Source organism: Oratosquilla oratoria, chromosome 44, assembly GCF_046742065.1.
Source record: "Oratosquilla oratoria isolate Oo_2021 chromosome 44, ASM4674206v1, whole genome shotgun sequence".
In the NCBI taxonomy this organism is placed as follows: Eukaryota; Metazoa; Arthropoda; class Malacostraca; order Stomatopoda; family Squillidae; genus Oratosquilla; species Oratosquilla oratoria.
The window spans coordinates 33,305,574-33,318,299 of NC_134820.1; positions in this window are offsets into that span (position 1 = coordinate 33,305,574).

Genomic DNA, 12,726 nt, shown 5'->3' on the forward strand with positions numbered 1-12,726 from the left:
CTAACCACATCGTCAATTTGATCAAGTGTATCGTCACGTGCTTCTGCAAAATCAGGCTCCATCATATCTCCAAATTGTATTCTCAAAAAGTAACCGGTGTCAAAGTGAGGAAGGAGTTATCAAAACTTGTTTTATTCAAGCACCAATAACGATAAGCAGTACAGTAATCAAATGTTATAGGGATATTTATTCCGTTAAATGCTAGTATAGATCTATTATTATCCCTATAATATTTTGACTATATATCATTATCCCATTTGTTGTCTGTGTAACATTCCCTTGAAGTTATAATATATACTGGAATTATAATTTGTCAGTGCCAACTCATTCATATACATGCACAAGTTTATGTATATAAATGGTTATTTCTGCTAGAGGTAATAAATATCAATATATTGTTTTATTGTGATGATGCTATTTTGATATACACCTTGTATATGTATGTACGTACGTATGTATGTATGTATGTATATGGAGGGCCCAGCAGCGACGAATTGTGTGGCCATTATATACCCAATCATGCTTGGATCACAGGCCACGAGAGTAACACGACAGCTCCCATGACACTGATCTAAAAATGGTGTTATAATGACCGGCGGAGCGGTTCACACTAGCTGTTTTGGTACTTCCATTATGGCGGCCATGTCCCGCCTGCCGGCCTCACTCCTGGGGCAGCCCACGGCCCGTATACGCTATCCAGGTGTTATATAGATCAGTGTGCAGTGGACATAATCTATAAATCAGAATGGCATGATGTGGAAAGTGGTGTCACTCAGGGATCTGTGATGGGACCATTATTGTTCGTCCTTTAAATAAATGATTTACCAGAAGTTTTAAGAGATGGAAGTGAAATATAATTGTTACTGTATGCAGAGAATACAAAAATTTATTGGTGAATTAAAGCACTGAAGGACATTGCTGCTTGATAAAAAAAAATGTAAATTCATGCACACTGGAAATTGCAATGGAAGAAACTATGGATATAACATGAATGAAAAGATGACAAAAATAAGTACAGAGAAGGATATTCGGGTAATAATTGATAGTAAACTCCAGTTCTCAAATCATCTTGCAGAAAAGACAAATAAAGCTAATAGACTTGTAGGACTTATCACAAGAACAAGAACCTTTGTCTCTTTGGATGAAGAAATTTTGAGGTTTCTCTTTTAGGTGGCGCTACTCGGCCCCCATTTGGAGTATGTATGCAAACCAAGTAGGGGCTTCAGGTCTGCTGAAGGACACTGGAGCTGTCGAAGGAAGGAGTGCAGCGGAGAGCGACCAAGCTGGTGCCAAAACAGAAACTGTCAGGAGAGACTGAGGAAACCCACACCTAGCATGTAGGTACACGTGCACGAGGCGATACAATTGAATCACTTAATATCCTGACAGGAGTCTACGATGAGGACGTATGCCATGACATTTTGGAACTATGGGAAAATGGACATCCTATGAAAATAGTAAAGACCAAAACTGGATAAAAGGAAGAACTCATTTTGTAGCACCAAACAAATGGAATGCACTACCTAAGTATGTCACAGACTCAAAATCAGTTATAAAATTTGAGAGTAAGTTTGATAAAGCATGGGACAACCAATATTAAATAAATAACTTCAATATAAAAATATAATTAAATAATAAATCGCCGTCCAGAAACTATGTGCCTGCCTAACTTACCTTTCGGATCCAGTGTACAACGTAACAACAGCCAATGTTGATTACAAGCAGGCGGTGGTTACTACAACCGCACTCACAATCTCAGACTGCACAGCACACTGTTAGTTCATTGGCGCAAAAAAAAACACAACTTAATGTAAATCATCACAGTAAACGCACAAACATTATTTACAACGTATCCAAAGCGACCGCCAGCACAACCTTCTACCACAACCGCTCAAGTCATACTGACGAGCAGACGAGCACATAGGCAGTTGCACATTAGTGCTCCATACAACTCTCAATCTCAAATCAATTTTCACTTTGCTCGTAGCACTGTTTCTATTGCGAGTGAAATCAGCGTGATTGACACCCAGACCTCCATCGCTTGTCTGTCTTGCCCACTTGTGTCTCATCTCGCGGTGTCCTTTCTGTCTGGATTCTTTTTCTTCTTCCGTTTTGAAATCGACACGTCGCTGATGTGCAGACACAAAGTAGGACTCACAGTTTCGCTTACCAATTATTTGCGAGCAATAGCCCATAACCTAGCTTTATAATTTTAAGTAAACCAATTTATAGTTCTAAGTTTAGTTTAAACTAATTTGTCATTTTCAATAGTTCTGTCATTAACCCATTCAACTCCGATGACAAGATGTCTTGTCATTTGGTCAAATAAAACAAAAAATCATAAAACACCAAAATGTTTGATCAAACACCAGAAAAATATGACGTCAGTCCTCGCATAGCAGCGAGCGAAGCGAGGACAGACGTCATATTTTTGTGGTGTTTGTTAAAAAAATTTGGTGTTTTTTTTTTTTTTGTTTTTTTTGAACAAATTACAAGACATCTTGTCATCGGAGTTGAATGGGTTAAAGAATTTCTATTCTTGATGAATACTACGAAAAGAAATTCTTCATCCTAAATAAGGGTTATGAAAGTAATTATTTCATTATCAAAAATAAAAGTATACTAAATCAAGGATGAAAACACAACCTAGATATATATTTCAAATTAGAATATTTCTATTTTTCGATGAATTGTGTATATCGATGAATTGAGCGTGTCGATGAATTGTTGTCGGTGAATTCGTCGGATCCCAATATATATATTATTATTTTCATTATTTTATATTTCTTATCGTTAAGGGAATTTTCATTACAAATAGTTTGATATTTTAATAATTGTCGTCAAACTTGCGTAGCATCTAGGTGCAGACTTGCAAATGCAATATGGCCGACTGGCTAGCCTCCATGAGGGTTATCAATCACACTGGGCTATTTTTCCTCCGACATCATCCTACCTCCAACCTCCAACATTTGAATATAACTAGAATTATGACTTTGCTTATTACAGAAACCTAGACATCCCTAAGAACAATTCAACAGTATGTCTAACATCCATATCTAGGTTTACACAATCTCTTAGTTCATCCTTCATCTTTGCTAGATGTAACGGAAATAGTATTTGAATCTAATATAAAAAGATTTAATGGTTGCTTACGCCGTCCGGTGGTAATTCGGTCACACCTTCGCGTTTGGTGGTAAATCGGTTACACCGCCAACTACGGTGAAGAAGAAGAACTCGAAGAAGAAGAAGAACTCGAAGAAATCGAAGAAGAAGAAGAGGAAGAACTCGAAGAAGAAGAAGAAGAACTCGAAGAACTCGAAGAAGAAGAAGAAGTAGAACTCGAAGAAGAAATCGAAAAACTCGAAGAAGAAGAACTCGAAGAACTCGAAGAAGAAGAAGTAGAACTCGAAGAAGAAATCGAAAAACTCGAAGAAGAACTCGAAGAACTCGAAGAACTCGAAAAAGAAGAACTCGAAGAACTCGAAAAAGAAGAACTCGAAGAACTCGAAAAAGAAGAACTCGAAGAACTCGAAAGAGAAGAACTCGAAGAAGAACTCGAAGAAGAAGGAGAACTCGAAGAAGAAGAACTCGAAGAAGAACTCGAAGAACTCGAAGAAGAACTCGAAGAAGAACTCGAAGAAGAACTCGAAGAACTCGAAGAACTCGAAGAAGAACTCGAAGAACTCGAAAAAGAACTCGAAGAACTCGAAGAACTCGAAGAAGAACTCGAAGAAGAACTCTTTATTTTCCAAAAAAGGGGCGTAGCCCAGGGCGCACAGCGCCCGCGCCTAAGGCGCAGCGCCGCAGGCCAAGGCCCCCGGCGTAGCTGGGCCGGCGCAGCCGGTGGGCTTGTATTTGAAAATTTTAATTTTGTAACCGAAGTCGTTTTTGACCCGAACGAGCTCTCAACGGTCGTCGGCGCCCAGTGTGATAAGAACATAAGAACGAAGGAGATTGCAAGAGACCATGTGGCCTACACTAGGCAGTTCCATGTCCATCACCACTTGTAATCCCCGTGCATAAAGTTGTCTAACCATTTCTTAAAACAACTTAATTTAATTTTGTCCAGTTTAAATCCATTACTGCGAGTCCTGACCTGTTGTCTTGATATGATGACCTTGCCTGTGTCGAATCCATGACAGAGTCCCATAAGGTCATAATCCCATTGGTAAAAATCCCACGCCAATTAACCTAGGCCTATATTCATTAATAAATTTATCAAATGAAATTATACTTTAACATATAGTTAATACTATCAACATCCTGGAATATTATGTGTGGGATTATGAACAATGGGATAGTATTGACTATGGCATTTTGATTCGTGGGCTTTTGATATATGGTTACAAAATTTAATTTTTCAAATCTCCAAACAACAAATTATCTCTCCGTCATATGCTGTTGAATATGTCCTTAGAGACGTCTAGATGTCTGCAACGGAAGTCATATTGTCGTTATTCAAATGGAGGTTGGAGGTACGAGTACATTTGCTATTGTGTTTGCGAATTTTGATGATTAACATTATATCATCTTGATACTTGGTATCTTTATAATTACTTTTGTCGAATAATTTGTAATATTAGGTTCTTTAAGGAAGAAGGAATCAAATGAAGACATTGTATTTAATGTAGATACTTTGCAGTACACGGAATGCGCCAAAAAGGGTGAGTTTGGACAAGAAATATTTACATTTTGGTGGAAATATGTTGTTGTCAGAAATATAATCTATGTGTAACAATTGCTTAATCATACAACTGTGCTCATGCATAGATGACAAAAAGAAAAAGAAAAACACAAATTTTTAGATTCTTACATTGGGAAAGACGTCATTAATCCCACAATGCACCGCGCTCCATTGCTGTCATTATTTTCGTGACGTCGATAGAAAACGCCATTTATATATATATATATATAATATATATATATATATATATATTATATATATATACATATATATATATATATATATATATATATATATATATATATATATATATATTAAGTTTCCTGATTATCTCCATCGAGTTTTTGGTCCTCAAAATACAGAAATATGTCTTCATCGCCAAAAGTCAAGGAAAAAGTTGCCTACGCGCGATGACCATACACAATTACCGAAAAATCTTCCCGCGCTCTGATGCCGACGTTATGACGTCACGTCGCATCAAAATCCATCATATTTTCTATATTTTTAAAACATCTTTCTTTCCACGTATTTAAAAAAATTCTCAGAATGTTTCGTTCAACACAATTGTCTTGTATTTAATGATTTTCTCATAATGTTTCGCTCAGTTTTAATAAGAACACAATTGTCAAAATTCATTGTCTTTTCTTCTTAAAACATTTTTCTTTACACGGCTTTCTCAGAATGTTTCGTTCAGTGTTACGTAAGGCCACGTGCTGACCTGAAAATTTTGCTCCCTGATATCATGACATCTTGATTTCCTTTTCACGTCGTCTTAAACTAGGCAGAAACACCGTCGGTTTCCTTCTTTAAACTAGGCAAAAACACCGTCGATTTCAATCTTCACACTAGGCCAAAATACCGTCGATTTCCATCTTCACACAGGGCAAAAATACCGTCGATTTCCATCTACACACTAGGCAAAAATACCGTCGATCACTATCTTCACACTAGGCAAAAATGCCGTTGATTTTCTCCTTCACACAGGGCAAAAGGCCGTAGATTTTCATCTTCACACTAGGCAAAATTACCGTCGTTTTCCTCCTTCACACCAGGCAAAAATGTCGTCGATTTCCATCTACACACTAAGTAAAATTACCGTCGATTTTCATGTACACTAGGCAAAAATGCCGTCGATTTCCATCTTCACACTAGGCAAAATGCCGTCGATTTTGGTTTGTTGTATAAAAGAGGTTGGGCACCGTTGGATGTGTTGATTGGTTTGATGCATGTAAACGTGGAATTTGGTGCATAGATAGATGGAGGTTAGTTATTATTATTATTAGATGTTAGTGGGTCAATGTGAGCCTGGTGACGTCATATGCGGTTTCCGGTGGGCGTGACTAGGTCGTTGGCCTGATGACGTCACGTGTAAGGGGTGGAGCTTAGGAGTGACGTTTTCTCTGTGTTGATTGGTTTGACCTATGTAAGGGTCGAACTTGCTAGGTGCATGTAGTAGATGTCTTTTAGACAAATTTGCCACAATCAGTGCTGCTGCTGCGTCGGTCATTGACCATGATGACGTCATTTGCTGTTTCCTGTGGGCGTGGCTAGGTCGTTGGCCTGATGACGTCACGTGTAAGGGGTGGAGCTTAGGAGTGACGTTTTATGTGTTGATTGGTGCGTTGTATCATCAATGCTGCTGCTGATGACGTCATTTGCTGTTTCCGGTGGGCGTGGCTAGGTCGTTGGCCTGATGACGTCACGTGAAAGGGGAGGAGCTTAGGAGTGACGTTTTATGTGTTGATTGGTGCGTTGCATAAAGGAGGTTGTACATGCCGCAACGTTGGATGTGTTGATTGGTTTAACGTATGTAAAGGTCGAATTTGATTGGTGCATAGATAGATTGAGGTTAGTGGGTCAATGTGACCCTGGTGACGTCATTTGCGGTTTCCGGTGGGCGTGGCTAGGTCGTTGGCCTGATGACGTCACGTGTAAGGGGTGGAGCTTAGGAGTGACGTTTTATGTGTTGATTGGTGCGTTGTATAAAAGAGGTTGTACATGCGGCACCGTTGGATGTGTTGATTGGTTTGACGTATGTAAAGGTCGAATTTGATAGGTAGAACTGCTTGCATACGTATACAAAACCACTATGGGCCATACTTCGCTCCACTCTGTGGAGTACCGCAGGGAAGCGTATTAAGCCCAAGACTCTACAATATTTACTTAAAAGACCTCCCTTCACCACACCCACACTGTCAGAACATAATATACGCAGATGACATCACACAGATTATAACATATCCTGGCCGCTCGGAGCGTATGCTTGCGTTAACGGCTGCGAAAGCAGTCGAGCAAGTAAATGCATACGAGCGGAAACACAAAATACGAACAAACACAGACAAATTTAAACTCATCCCCATACAGGGACGTAGGCGTGCACCCGCCGTCATTGACGGGGCTCCGCGCAATTACGCAGATGATAAGGGCAAGATACTTGGCTGGACGATTACCACCAATGGTGGGGCGGCCCATGTACGCGACAGGAAGGTGCTTGCATCTCTCGGCCTACAACGGCTGCAGAGATTCAAAAACCTCTCTGTTAAGTACAAGAAAACCCTGCTGTATCTCGCACATATTATACGGAGCACACTTACGTACCCGATAATACCGTTACACACATTACCAAAGACAGGCATGCAAACATTGCAAGCGGTTCAAAAGAAAGCACTAAAGTTCATTACAAACACGTACTACCCAGACATAAAACCTGCACAAGCACTACACGAGGAAGCTGACATTCAACACTTACCTACACGAGCGTGCCTCCCGTATATGGGAGAAGCTCATACAAATCAACACTGAAACTACACGTTCACTCACAGACAACACACTCCCACTACATGTGGAACACGCTAGATTGCCGCTCAGCTTCGAAAGAACACAAAGCGGTGATCTACCCACTCCACAATACACAATATATACGTAGGAGTAGAATCATGACCGAGGGAAGATTCCCCCCCCCTTTTTTTATCGGAAATGTAACCCCCCCATTTTCTAGACGTAACTACCCCCCCCTTTTTCATGAATAATAAAAAGCGAGCATAGGCACACATCAATATACAAAACTTAGAGTTAAGATAAAAAAAAAAAAAATAGGTTTAAGTTTTGTAGATTTAAGTCATTAGATTTAAGTTTTTGCCTTAACCAACACATACATACACACCCCTTCCCGCCTTCGTCTGGACGACATGGGCTCTACCCTCCCTCCCTCCCTCCCTCCCCGTATCTGCCGACGTAGGAACTACCTGCGCGCCGGAAGCCCGGCAGCCTATCTCTCTCTCTCTCTCTCTCTCTCTCTCTCTCTCTCTCTCTCTCTCTCTCTCTCTCTCTCTATCTTCCTTCCGTTATTTCTATCTGTTCTTCCCCTTTCCCCCCCTCCCTCTCCCTCCGTGGAGCCATGATATCATATTTATGTCATGTTAGTGTAATGTGGAGGCATTTCACCTCTCCCGCAATAAGGGTCGAAGGTTTTGCTCTCACCACTGTAAATCTGCTCATTAATGACCTCACACCTTCCTAAGCGAAGGTCACCCAGGGTCAAGATGTAGCCGACAGCCATTTAAGCATTTCACCTATAAGGCATGTAGTAGTTATTATTTTTGTTAAATTTAAAATGTAATTTTAATATGTTAAACTTAATTGTAATTCTAAGCTTTGATTTCTAGATATAATCTTGTATATGTCCAACCATTAATGTAATTCAAATTTGTAGTATCATAAATATTTATTGTATCTTTAAAAACAGAAATACCAGAAGATGTCTTATTAGAGATGAAACGTCGTGTAATAAAATGGAGAATTATAAGGAATTGGTTTATGCCCACCCAATCCAAGGGAAGAGTATAATTAGAAACATAGAAAGAAAATTAACAACTTCCAGAATGCTGTCGTATTCAATCAAACACACACGCACACACACACACACACACACACACACACACACACACACACACACACACACACACACACACACACACACACACACACACACACACACACACACACACACACACACACACACACACACACACACACACACTTGAGCTGTCATGTGATGTAACATATCCTTAAGCATGTGACGGGCAAAAGACGAAATTGTCTCCTCCTCCTCCTCTTTGAGTCGTCTCGTGAGGCCCACAGGAGAAGCTACAACCCTTAATGGCCAATAATCATCATCATCACTTGGTAGTCAGTCATCTGTGGACCAACGTCTCTCTCCCCAAGCTTGACACAACAACTGCCTGGCCAGCCTGACTTCTTTCCTCCCTGCAGCGGCGGCGGCGGCGGCGGCGGCGGCGGCGGTGGCGGCAGCAGCAGCAGCAGCAGCAGCAGCAGCAGCAGCATCAGCAGCAGCAGCAGCAGCAGCAGCAGCAGCAGCAGCAGTATCCTCCTCCCCTCTCCCCCTCCTCCTCCTTCCCACCCTCCCCCTTCCTTCCTTCCTTCCTTCCTTCCTTCCTCACCCCCTTCCCCTTCTCCCCTATTCCCTTCCTCTTCCCTCCCATCCCCTTCCTCTTCTCCCTCTCCCCCACCACCCCTTTCATCCTCTCCCCTACCACCCCCTTGACCCTCTCCCCCCACCACCTTTACTCTCTCTCCCATCTTCTTCCTTCCTTGTCCTCCCCACACACCTTCCTCTTCCTCCACACACCCTTCCTTCCTTCCTTCCTTCCTTCCTTCTTCTCCGCCATTTCTTTCTTTCTTCTACCTTTCCTCCTCCTTCCTCTTCTCCCCTACTTTCTCCCCCCTTCCCCATCCCCCTCCCCCTCCCTCACCCCATTTCTCTTTCCCCCACCTCCGTCCGCTTCTCCCCTATTTCCTTTACCTTCTCCCACTCCCTTTCCTTCCCCTTCTCTCCCCTATTTCCTTTACCTTCTCCTCCCTTTCCTTCCCCTTCTCTCCCCCACTTCCTTTCACTTCTCCCCCGCCCCCTCCTCCCCCTTTTTCCTCCCTCACCCCGCTTCTCTTCTCCCCCACTTCCCTCACCTTCACCACCACTTCATTCGCCTTCTCCTCCTCCTCCTCCTCACACTCCCCCCACCCCGTTTCTCTCTCCCTCCCTTCCCTACCCCCTCCCCTCCCCTCCCCTTCCTCTCCCTCTCCTCCCACTCCCTCCTTCCCTCTCTCCTTTCTTTGAAAGTGAGAACCAAGAGGTACAGAGAACAACTGAGAAGAAGAAGGAAGAACCCCAGAAGGAAGTAGTGTATCATACTCTTGCCACTTGCCCGTCCATCACCACCACTACTACTACTACTACTACAGAGGAGATGAGACTGAAAGGATGGAAGCCGTGTGTGCGCTTACCTAATCATATTTACCTAATTGTAGTGTACAGGAAAGGAACAACACTCGTGGGGTCCCGTCTCCTAATCTCCAATTACATACTTAGTCTTAAATTCATGTGTAGTTCCAAATAATTATGTCCTTGTTTTTAAATTGTCGTATTTAATTCATGCATTGTTTGTCTGCCCTATCCAAAGTAACTCTTCGCTTTACCAAAGTAAACCTGAATATAGCATAAAATAACGTAATATCGCCTAGACTGTTTTGAGCAAAAATAAAAAAATAAATAAGTAAATAAATAAAAAAAATAAAAAATACATTACTCGATACGATCAGAGTACGGTAAAAAAGTAATAAATTCTCAAGCGAGAATATGTTTGACAACTTAAAAGTCATGCTAGACTAGCAAAAATAACGCTTAATTTTTCTTTTCCTAAAAAAAAAATCTTCCTATAATATTTTCTCATTAAAATAGCCCAATGTAATGGGTGAATTATCTAGGACAATTATGAGAAATGTTTTCACCACTGCTCGACACGACGTCACACGGGAATATATAAGACAACTAAAAATTATGCTAAACTGGAAAAAAATCATGCTTATTTTTTATTCGTTATTAAAACTTAGGTTTTTATAATATGTTTTTATTAGAATAACCCATAGTCACGGGTGAATTATGCCCATTTGAGTATATTATGTGAAATGTTTTCACGACCGCGCGACATGACGTCAAACGGAAATAAATTAGGCAAGAACTAAAAATTATACTAGACTGGCAAAAATCATGCTTAATCTTTTATTCTTCATGATAGATTACGTTTTTATAATATTTTTTCATTAGAATACCCCAATGCCATGGGTGAATTATGCCAATTTTAGTATATTATGTTAAATGTTTTCACGACCGCGCGACATGACGTCACACGGGAATATGATAGACAACTTGAAATTATGCTAGACTGGCAAAACTTATGCTTAATCTTTTATCCTTCATAGTAGATTAGATTTTTATGATATTTCTTCATTAAAATAGCCCAATGTCTTGGGTGAAATGTGCCCATTTTAGTATATTATGTGAAATGTTTTCATGACCGCGCGACATGACGTCATACGGGAATACGTTAGACAACAACTAAAAATTATGCTATACTGGCAAAAATCATGCTTAATTTTTTGTTCTTCATAACAAATTAGGTTTTTATATTTTTTCATTAAAATAACCCAATGACATGGGTAAATTATGCTCATTTTAGTATATTATGTGAATGTTTTCACGACCGCGCAAGTTGACATCACACGGGAATATGTTAGACAACTAAAAATTAAGCTAGACTAGATAGAATAATGCTTAATCTTTAATTTTTCATTATAGTTTTTTTCATTGAAATAGCCCAATGTCATGGTTGAATTATACCAATTTTAGTATATTATGTGAAATGTTTTCACGATCGCGCGACATGACGTCACACGGGAATATGTTAGAACAACTAAAAACTATGCTAGACTGGCAAAGACCATGCTTAGTTCTTTATTCTTCATAATAAATTAGATTTTTATAATATTTTTCATTAAAATAGCCCAATGTCATGGGCGAATTATGGCCATTTTAGTATATCATGTGAAATGTTTTCACGACCGCGCGACATGACGTCACACGGGAATATGTTAGACAACTAAAAGTTATGCTAGACTCAAAAAAATAATGCTTGATATTTCATTCTTCATAGAAAATTAGGTTTTTATATTTTCTTATTAAAACTACCCAATGTCATGGGTGAATTATGCCCATTTTAGTATGTTATCATGTGAAAGGTTTTCACGACCGCGCGACATGACGTCACATGGCCTTGTCCTGAGGTGTCCTACGTCGTACCTGTACAACAACCCGGAAGACGAGCGAGCTCAGTATGACCACGACACTGACCAGACGATGACACTTCTCCGGATGGAGGCCATGGAAAGGACCCCGATAGGTAGGCACCCGCTCCCTCCCTCTCCAATGACGACGTCAATTTGTAATGTCTTGTTGCGAACGGAGGGACGAATGATGACGTCATATCGTATGACATATTTAGTGACGTCACAGATGCAACTTCAGGAGGTAAAATGAGTTCCTATAATACTTTCTCCTCCTTGACTTGCCTTTTTTCCTTCTCATCCTCTTCCTCTCTCTCTCTCTCTCTTTCCCCCTCTCTTTTCTCTTTTGCTCTCTCTCAGGGACTGGTTCGCTGTTCACCCGACGTCGATGAACCCGTCGAACGTGCTGGTGTCGTCCGACAACAACAACGAATAAGGGATTCATTCCCCTCCATCCATCCATCCATCCATCCAGCAGATTCGAAGCACAAATGAACCCTTGCTTGGTGCAAGGGGGGAACCCTCCCTCCCTCCCGGGACAAGTGATTCATTGATGATAATGATAATGATGATAATGGTGATAATGGTTTTGATAATGGTGGTGATGATAGTGGTAATAGTGGTGATGATAGTGGTGATGATAATGATAATGATAATGATGATGATGATGATAGTGATGATAATGATGATAATGATAATTATGATAATTATGATAATTATGATGATAATGATGATAATGATAATGATGATAATGATGATAATGATGATGATGATGATGATGATGATGATGATGATGATGATGATGATGATAATGGTGATGATAATAATTATAATGATGGTGATAATGATAATGGTGATAATACATACATACATATACCAAGGCTTTTCCCCCTTACAAGGTGGGT